Raw genomic sequence first — 10372 nt, 5'->3', positions numbered from 1 at the left:
AAGCATGTATTATCTTACCTTTGTTTTAAGATGATGTGCCTATCCTTCTCCATGAATATCTCTGTTACTCTGTTGTAAAACTCGTCGCGGTTTGCCTTCATTTTTAAAAGTCTGGCTGCTTCGATGGAGGAAAATCTATTACTTTTTGTTTTGGCTGAAAATCGAGTTTAGAGAAATTTTTCAGTATTGACATATGATCTTCTATTTTATCTAAACCAATTTCAACGAGTGTTTGCAACACCCCTGCTGCCCCTCTGCGTAACAGAAGAACGCACAGCGACGTTTCATTGTCCCTATGGGGCAGCACTGCCCCCATCGATGTGGCAAGATACTTTCAGCCTCACCCTGTGTATTTTCACTGTGTAATTATGACCGATTAGAAAGAATAAATATGTCACACACATTTATTCAATATATTAGACATGTAGAACATCAACATGTGCAGCACATGTGTAATCAAACATGTATGTTGGCAATATAAAGAGAGACAGCAATGGGCATGTGCCAACTGCTTACTTCATATTGTATATGATACAGCGCCCCCAGAGGTGAACCAGAGCACTGCATAGTCTCACCCCACATTGTTTGAACAGGGAATGTGTAAATTCTGTGATTTTGACCTTTGACATGTTGAAATAATTCAGAAAACAGTTTTATAAAGCAGTTTTAACAGTCAAGCGGTCAAATGTTTTTTCTCTTATCATTATTAGTATTTTACTTGTCATGATGGCAGGTGCCTCCCCTGACTGCAAATCACTGACGTTCAACTACCAGTACTACCAGTGTCTGTAAAATTAACTGAAAAATAGTCATGTTTGTGTTTTCTAGGGTCAGCAGGATGAGAGTATTGTGGTCACTCGTGGTTATCACGTTCTATCTCTGTAACTTTAGTTCAGTTCCTGATCAGCCTGTAAGGGTTCAGATGATCTTTCTTTGCTTTGTTCTCCGTTTCTTTTTATCTATATGTTTTGTTTTCTGTATCATGTCATTCTGATGTTTATTCTGTTACTTGTGTTTTTTTTTATCTGATCAGTCTGTCATCTGTTCAGTTTTTCCTCTGCATGTGTCCTGCTCCTTCGTCTTGCCACGCCCACTCTCACCTGTTCCAGTTTGTCATCAACTCAGGTGTCCCTCAGTCTTTTCATTTACTCGGGACTTATACCCTCTGTTCCCTATCCGTGCCAGTCTTGCATTAATTGTTTTCGGATGCTGGTCATCCGTTTTTCCATCATATCTGGTCCATAATCCAGTGAGACACTTTGAGTTTAGACCCTGTGTGTTCTGCCACGTCAGCATTTTTCTTTTCTTGGTTTTATAATAAAGTTTGAGCTCGTCGCCTCCGTCTGTATGTGGGTCAACCTGCAAAACATTCCAAACTTGACGGCAGGTTGTGGCAAAAAATCTTGAACTGCTTGATTTTTCAAAAGGTCATCAGAATTACTTTACAATAAGACTCCCCTTATAGATGGCTAATAAATAGTTTTTAGATACATTATTAATTCTTCTATAAACACTTTATAAATCTTTAATAACTGCGTATTATGCATTAATTAAGGGTGAGAATGAAACAAAACTGACCAGTTTCTTGCCAAATATTGAGCCAGATCTGTTCACCTATCCAACCTACCTTGAAAGTAAAATATTGTTTTAGGATATAATATAGTACTTTATCACAAATGCTTATTGTGCTTACAAGGTAGTAACTTAGTCTGAAATGTTTAATATAACAACTCTAGATGAAATATATAGGTGAACACATTTGGCAAGAATCTGGTCAGTTTTGTCACCCTTAATTAATGCATAATAAGTAGTTAGCAATGCTTTATAAAGTGTTTAAGTAGGAATTAATAACGTATCTATAAACTATTTATTAGCCATCTATAAGTGGAGCCTTATTGTGAAGTAAAACCAGGTAATCAGTAGGAGATGATTGTCTAGTAATTACTTTTTGAAAGTTTCATTGAAATGGTAAATGGACTGTACTTATACAGCACCTTTCTATCTGATCAAAATACTCAAAGTGTTTTACAACACAATCAGTGCTCTCATTTACCCATTCATACAGCACTCCACTAGATCTATACAAATACTATTCAGTGCTTTAGGGCACATTCATATGGGACACACATTGGAGGCAATGAGGGGTTCAGTGTCTTGCCCAGGAACACTTTAGCATGTGACTGCTGGTGGAATCGAACCCTCAACTCTCGCATTGGAGGACGACTGCTCTAACCGCTCAGCCACAGCCTCCCCCCAAATGTGTCCAGTAGTAAGTTGAGCTATATTTGTTAACTGCAGATACTCAAACAGAGTTGCAAAAACATTATTGTCTGTTTTCATCTTTCAGCAGCAGTCAATAACTATAACCATAAATTATGCATGATGTAAGAAAGCGAAGTAGTTAAAACCATAGTTTATAATCAGATTGATCAATCTGTTTTGAGGTTCTGATCAAAGTTGTGATCAAAATTTGAGTTCAGAACAATCCTCATCTTTTCTCTTGTTTCTCTGCACTTCAGATCCAGAAAACCTGAGCTGCAGCTGCACTCATACAACGGATAAAAAAATAAAAATAAAAATAGCTTGAGAGCACAAAATGCAGGACATGAAGCAAATGGAATTCCTCGTGTTTTAAATGCACTTGAAAATTAATAATTAACGCTCAATAATAATCTTCATTCTGTGTTTATATCAGTATCCCATTCATAAGTCTGTGTTTAAGGATAAAGAGGTGGAAAGCAGCCTCCAAAATCAGAGAAAACTGTGACGCTATAACTTTTATCAGCACGCACAGCTTGCAGGGACTAGCTGCTTCATGCAGACGTGCGCATGAATCAATAAATGCCTGGAAAATGTTCAGAGCAAATGTTGCAGGCATTTTTTTTCTTCCCATCAGGAGCATCTCTGGATTTTTTTTACACGTGTGTGTGTGGGAAAAACAAATCCTTCAGGAGAGGAAGTGTTTTATTAAGTGAACTGCCCCTTTAACTCAGTTAGAGAGAATACGAGAAGTTAAACGTGACTCCGTGTGCGTCTGCTCCTTCTTTCCAGAATCATTTAGTGTCTTCGAACAAAATATGTTTGTGTTTTGTGTGACCTCCATTTTCTCATCCTGACCTCACTGAGCGTGCCTGAGCGTGGGGGTCATAGGCCCCTCCACTTGGTTAAGTGTTTTAATGTAATACGTAACACTGTTTTCACAAATCTGTCCTCTCGTTGTAAAGACAGTGATGGAGGTTCTGCCCTGCTAAGGCTGCAAAAAAAGTGTGTGTACGCGGGGGGGGGGGGGGGGGGGAGATACAATGGTTTGGCTCTGGACAAAGAGAGGGGGAGAAGGGATCACTCCGGTTAATAGGAATTTGTGATTTACGGCAGATGTTGGCCAGCTTCTTTTCAATCTAGAAACAATATGTGTGACATGGGGCTCATTTCTGGATGGGAACAAATCGATGACACAGATTGGTGTAGATTTTATGAGAACTCGGGGCTGCCTGGAGCGTGGGGGTGTGACAGATGCAAGTCACCGGCACCGATCCGCAGCCAACGCGGTCAGCCAACATGACATCTGAGAGAAAAATGAAGCTGCAAACTGAAGTAAATGAAGTCAAAGAATGGGTTTGTCGTGAATTGGTATTAGAGCGGCACGGTGGGGCAGTTAGTAAAGCTGTCGCCTCTTAGTGAGAAGGTAGCTGGATAAAAACCCAGCCAGAAGATCTTTCTGGGTGGAGTTTGCATGTTCTCTCCATGCATGCGTGGGTTTTCTCCGGGTACTCCGGTTTCCTCCCACAGACCAAAAACATGCATGTTAGGCTGATTGGTAACTCTAAATTGTCCCTAGGTGTGAGAGAGAGAGAGTGAATGTTTGTCTCGTTTGTCTCTGTGTCCCTGTGATGGACTGGAGACATGTCCAGGGTGTCCCCCACCTCTCACATGGTGACTGCTGGATATGGGCACCAGACCTCCACAACCCAGAAATGAAACAGCGGCTAAAGATAATGGATGGACGGACGGATGGACGGATGGATGGATGATGGATGGATGGATGTTTACAATAGCCCTCAAGGGGAAACTAAACACTAGATTTAGAAATCACGCACACTTGGTTTCAGTCTGCAAAATATGCCACTAGATGCCAAAGTTCATGCTCAGTAATCCAGGTTAAAATCCAACCACGTTCAGTCAGGTCGGAACGCCTCAGCAAAAAAAGACACCGTCCAGATGACCTGACAAACATTGAAGTTGGATTTTTACCTGAATTACTGAGCATGAACTTTGTTATTTTGAACCACTTTGGCATGACTGTCTTAATCGTTGATGGGGAGAGGGTGGCCCCCGGGGGCCATCTTAGCACTAGCAAACTGTTTTTTTTTCCCACTATGGAGTATGTTATTTGTGGGAATCAGTTTGTTTGGTGGTTCCTCAGATTGAAGACGATGAAGAACAAAATGTCTCAGCAAAAAAGAAACCATTCAGATGATCTGACTGAACATTGTTAAATGCCACTAGATGACACCAGATGCCTCACACTAAACCTTTAATGACCTACTTTTTGCATAAACTCTAACAAATAAATTAAAATTTGTAATGAGACAGGGGCTATAATAGCTCGGTGGTCTGTGCTGCTGTCTTGTATTACTGCGGCTGCAGGTTTGAGCATCTGGTTTAAAACATTTGCCAAATCTTTAGTTGTGGTGATCACTGTGGAAGGAGAGGAAATGTTGCTGGTCTGTCATCTGAAACACAACCATTTACCCAAATATGCCCACATCATGACACTGACACTTCCATGCTTGATTATTAGGCTTTGTTTGCAGTCGACAAATGTGGCCCAAATCCAATTTTTTGTTTTGCCCTCGTGACCAGTATTAATTTTTTATGACATCCTGAACATGACAAATTCTTTTTTTTTTTCTTTTTTTTTTTGACTCAGGTCTTTTTCATAAATGGTACTGATTCGGACACATACTAAAAGTTTTTCAAAGAGATTGCAGTCTGAATCTTCATGTCGCATTTCATCCCGCTCCACCCGTGAGATGGGGTAAGAGGATCCCAGTTTTTATAATAATGATACCAACCACATGCAGATGAAATCTTGGAAGTCCTCACATCTTCAGCTACAGAACAGAAGTCCAGTTGCTTCTTCTTTGTTATTTTCATTTCCCATGTCCTGGATGACTGAGAATCTACAGCAACAATAATAATCTTAGTGTTGAACCGTATTGATGCTAACGTGATGGGATTAATACTAGAGTTTGTATTTCCTTTAGTATTTAATATTTATATTTACCATTCCAAAACTACAGTTCTGTGCCAGAGGAGCCGTCAAGAGGCAAAATTAAAAACTTGTGTGATTCTGAAGTTGTGTAACCAGAAACAGTTAACTGAAGCTAACTTTTGTCCTCCCAAAGCTTCCCGAACACGATTCGTATTCATTTACGGATTTAAACGTCCATAACTTGTTCTGATTATCCTGCATCTGTTTAAAAAAAACAATGGACTCGTTTCCCTTTAGAAAGATAGTCACCGTCGATCTGCTGAGACAGATCCATGACAGACTTTAAATAACTGTTCTCGCACTCTGTGGTGAAATAGTGTCTCCCAAAATGTAAAAAGGCCAGAGTACAGCCGAGTTCCCAGATATCAAGACCACAGTCCAGAGGTACGTCTAGACAAACCTCTGGCGCTGTATGACCGCAGGTCTCTGGAAAACACGCTGACAGATCTGAGGTTTTACACGCAGAGCTAAAATCAATTAATCGCACACGAAAAGGCTGATCGTTGCGATTTACAATCATTACATTTCTCGGTGTGATGTTCCCGTGCACGATTCCTGCATTTGTCAGAGAAATCAAAGTCATCAGCATCTGTTCTGCTGTTCCACGGATTTGAGACAGATTCAGAGGTTTCCACTTTCTCAAGCTCATCGCCTCCAACAAAGTCATGTCCAGGTTTTCAAAAGAAAAACAAAACAATTCTTCCCTTTTAAAATTCTCTGTAGATTTAACGAAAAATCTATTGTCTGGATCCAAACATCGGAGGGAATTTAAAATCTGCGCCTCTCTCTCAGCTTCATGCTGAAATTTGGGCTCGAGACATTTTAAAACGCACTCATCTGCACTGTTTCTGCAGCACTGGACAATCTGGCCGTGTTTCATGGTCTGAAGAACTTTTCCAAGTTGGTAAATGGCGTCTGCATTTCCAAAACTCAGTTTCTCCCAAAACAAACCCATTTTAAAGTTTTTTGCAAATAAGTTTTAAAGTCTGCTTGCAAATAAGGAATAATCTAATCCTGTAAATTTCTGCTCACCTTGGCTATCTTCTGCAAAGTGAGCCACTTCCTGTCCTCCCGGCCTTTTATAAACTCTGACGTGCGTCATCATTGCCTGGCCTTTGATTCGCTGTTCGCCGTGACGTCACAGGTCCTGGGTGTTTTCTGATTTGACATCTTTCCAAACGAACGTCATCTTGTTATCAAACAAAAGTGAAGCCTTGTTACGTCACAGAGTTGCCTGGATGTTTTGGCATCTTTCCAAACCCATCGTTGAGCGGGCTGGTCACTGCACGATCTGTTCCGGAAGCACGATCCGTAATGTCAGCTCATTTGCGCATGCGCTAAAAGAGATACTTCCTGGAGGGTTTTAGACGTTGCAGATCACAAAAGGGACGGATTTTCAGTCTTTCTAGTTTCGTCACCTGCAATTTTTCCTGGAAAAGAAAACTTTTGCAGGATATGTGGATAACAAAATATGCCAGGGCTGGCCCCAGCCGTATTTCAAAGCGTCCGCCATATTGGATGTGGCAGACCTGTCGGTCAACTAATAGAGGTCAACAAATACAAGGAAATGGATTGAACTTTATAAAACACTGTTCTACAAATTGTTTTAAGTTAAGTTAAATTATATATTAACTTAACATGTTATATATATATATATATATATATATATATATATATATATATATATATGTGTATATATATATTTATATGTTAAATTAATAACAGACTACTAAAAAAAGGCCTCAGGATAATTTTTATATGTGAATCTTTTCATGCATTTGTCTAATTAACGCCCCTGGTTGTTTGTTCATGTAAGTGCTGTGTTCTTCTGTATACTTCATTTGTTTGTTTGTTGTATACTTGCCATTTGCTTAAATAAAGATTAAATCAATAAATCAATAAAAGATGAAATAAATATATGTTTATCAATTTGTCACTGCACAATCTGTTCCGGGACCAGAAGCACGAGCCGTACTGTGCGCCCGTACTCTGGGCACAGGAGAGTTGCGCCCAGAATAGTCTTATATCTTGTAATGAAGAGGAGTTACTGTGCATGTACAACTTTTAACGAGAGGCTATGGGCAAAGATTCTTTCACCCCCAGGGTAGAAATATGTCATCATTCAGCAACGTTTTTGAAAGAAACAACTTTACTCATCATTAACTACAAAATATTTATCTTACACAATTAAAAGAAAATACCGTTACATATATTTCAAAATATTTTTATTTTATTATTTAATTTTTATTAAAAAACGTTGTCTTCAAGGTAATATGGTGAGCGGTGGGGCAACGCCCTATATTGATTAGCTGCCACTGCTTAGCCTTCGTTTAGCTAATTTTAGCTGTTTTTTTCCTCTTCTTCAAGCTGCCAGCTATTGTTCTGCAGCTTTTAGCCTGTAGCATGTGATCTTTTCATTTGATCCTCTATTTTATTTTACCATTAACCAGTTAGTTGTAACTCCTAAACTTCACTAATTTCACAGAAAATGCCATTTTTCTGAGCATGTTTGAAAACATCACGGTTACTCACGTATTCCAAGTTCATTTTTAAAAAAAAAAAGATTGTCTTGAGTCCTGATTTTATATTGTACATAAAATAAAATTGCCAGTCAAACTTCATTAAGGTTCACAATTTATAAAAGCAGAAAGAAGTGAGACCTTAAAACCACAGCTGGGATCTAAAACAATCTTGTCGAGCTCCACTTGTTTGGGAGGTGATGAATTCTGCAAGGCGCCAACTCTGTGAAGCTGGAGGTGGTCGGGCCTCACAGGATCTTTATGGAGCAGATAAAGGAAGAAATCAGGAGCACCGTGTCCTCCTCCATTGTTCAGGTGCCAACAACAACCATCAGGAGACCGACGGTGCTGTAATGTACACACACTTGACCGCTTCGACTATATGAGCTTTTCCTCTCTGCGCCTTTTAAAGCCCCACTGAGAGATCCGGCAAGGTGTGTGCTTGCATTTCATTCGTTGCGAGCCGCGTGAGAGTCTCCGGTACGGCCTGTAAACAGGTTTCTTTATACGCAGCCGTGCGGCGGTGTCGTCTGGCTGCGACCGAGCAGAGTCTGTGTCACGCTCCGATAGCCCAATTTAAATGGAAATTGGATGAACTGCGTGGAAGTGATCCAGCCATCTACAACAATTAACCTATATTACTGCCGGGCCCTGAAAGAGTAATTTGACTTTGAATGAAAATGGGGAGGACAGGCTGTGGTTTTTGATACTTGTGGAAACAAAATAGCCAAAAGTAAGGACTTGGGTTTGTGCTTTTTTTTGTGCGCATAATGGACTTTCACGTGCATTCTCACATTTAGTCTAAAGCAACTCAAGAAGAAAAGCTGAAAACGTGCTGGGCTCGTATGTGTGTATGTGCATTTGTCTGTGTTAGCAAAATACAGTAGACACTCGCTACTTCGCGGTTTGACTTTCACATTCTTTCACGGTTTTTCAACAATTGCCAACTTTAAAATTACGTGATTGGGACGGTACGGGATAAAAAGTTAACAAAAAAAAACTTCAAACATGTGCCACCATTTTGTAGTTTTCTTTAAATAAGCCAATACTGTAAGGCCAGTCAAAAGAACTACATTACCCAGAAGCCAACAGTGCCTCCGGTCGCTGCTTTCTGCCGAAATGGAGGGAAAAGTTTTACAACACAAATGTACGCTATCTATTAAGCTCACAAAACTGGCAGGAAAGTCGCAAATAATCCTGAAGCTCAATTATCCACGTGCACATCGACCTGCAGAGCAGTGGGCTTTGTCGCTGCAGGGTAGGTCTGCAGAACCGGAACGAGCCGGACCGAAACCGAGCTGCTGGTCTGCAGAGCTGCTGATTAAAATTTTTAAGTACTGTACAATACATATTAGGGGTTGCACAACTTCATATTTTTTAAAGTCGACTTCTACATGATAAAAGTCGAGTCGACATCGACTAGCCGCTATGATGTCATAGGAACTCACGACGCTATGTCATATTTGCAAAAAACGTAATTTATTATTTACAAAAAAAAGAACAACAAAATACTGCAAATAAGTCACAGGAAAACCAAAACTATTATTAAGCTGCAAAAGTGAAAGAAACGTTGAGCATGTATAAAACAAAACAGCGGGGCGGGTGGTGGTGGATTATTTTATTTAATCCACCATTGGATTAAATAAAGTTCACTCACTCTCCTCGTTTGCAGTTTTTGGTTTTTGATCCTGGTTTACAGAGCATCAACGTGAGCAGGATAAAGGTTTGTCTGTTTTCACGTAATGGTATTCCCAGCAAGAGAGAAACTTCTCTCGCTGGGAGTGCTGGTTGCCAGAACAGCTAAATACCATCTGCTGAGTTTTGCCAAACAGGGAAATCTGTCCTGTTTGCTGGCCAACCACTGCAGTGGGTTCGCCATGGTGGGAATCTGTGGTAACAAAAAAAAAATCACAGAACTCTTCGGCAGCAGTGGAGCAGTGTGCTAATCTCCTGTCACTCATGTGGCCCAAAAAGTTGCACAAAATCCTCCTCGAGTCTGGTTTTTTCCTGGTCACCAGCTCACTCTAATTATTGGGAATATTCTCCTCCTCCACTGATCACGTGACACAATCATGTGACTGCGACTAGTCAACATGAAATTTAAAAACTTGCGAGGTGTCCTAGCATCGACTATTTGATCGTACATATACGTATGTTGTTAAAATGATGAAGGTTTAAGAGTTTAGAACATTGCAAACGTGTGGGAAGAGTTTATAAAGCCTCAACATTTATAAATATTAAAATAAATATAACGTTCCTACTTCTCGGTTTTTCACCTATCGCGGGGGTGTGTGGAACATAACACCCGCGATAATTGAGGGACTAATGTACCTCATGAACAACAAAACAGATTTGAATGAAACTCACAGAAAGTAATCGTTGGATGTACATATTACTGATTTACTTTGGGAGACAACCCAATTGAAGATGGCTGCCAGAGCCAGCTGACTGTAAAACACCAAAACAGTCAAAACGTACCGGTAGTAATTTTTACAGATAAGCTAAATTTTGGTGTGTTAGTAGCTGTGACTGATTCCAAAAATATATTTTAACCATTAAAAGAATTGAAAACATATAT

Source organism: Nematolebias whitei, chromosome 6 (assembly GCF_014905685.2).
Source record: "Nematolebias whitei isolate Nwh7 chromosome 6, NemWhi1, whole genome shotgun sequence".
NCBI classification, from domain to species: Eukaryota; Metazoa; Chordata; class Actinopteri; order Cyprinodontiformes; family Rivulidae; genus Nematolebias; species Nematolebias whitei.
The sequence above is the reverse complement of the archived record's forward strand: the minus strand, read 5'-3'. Positions refer to the sequence as shown.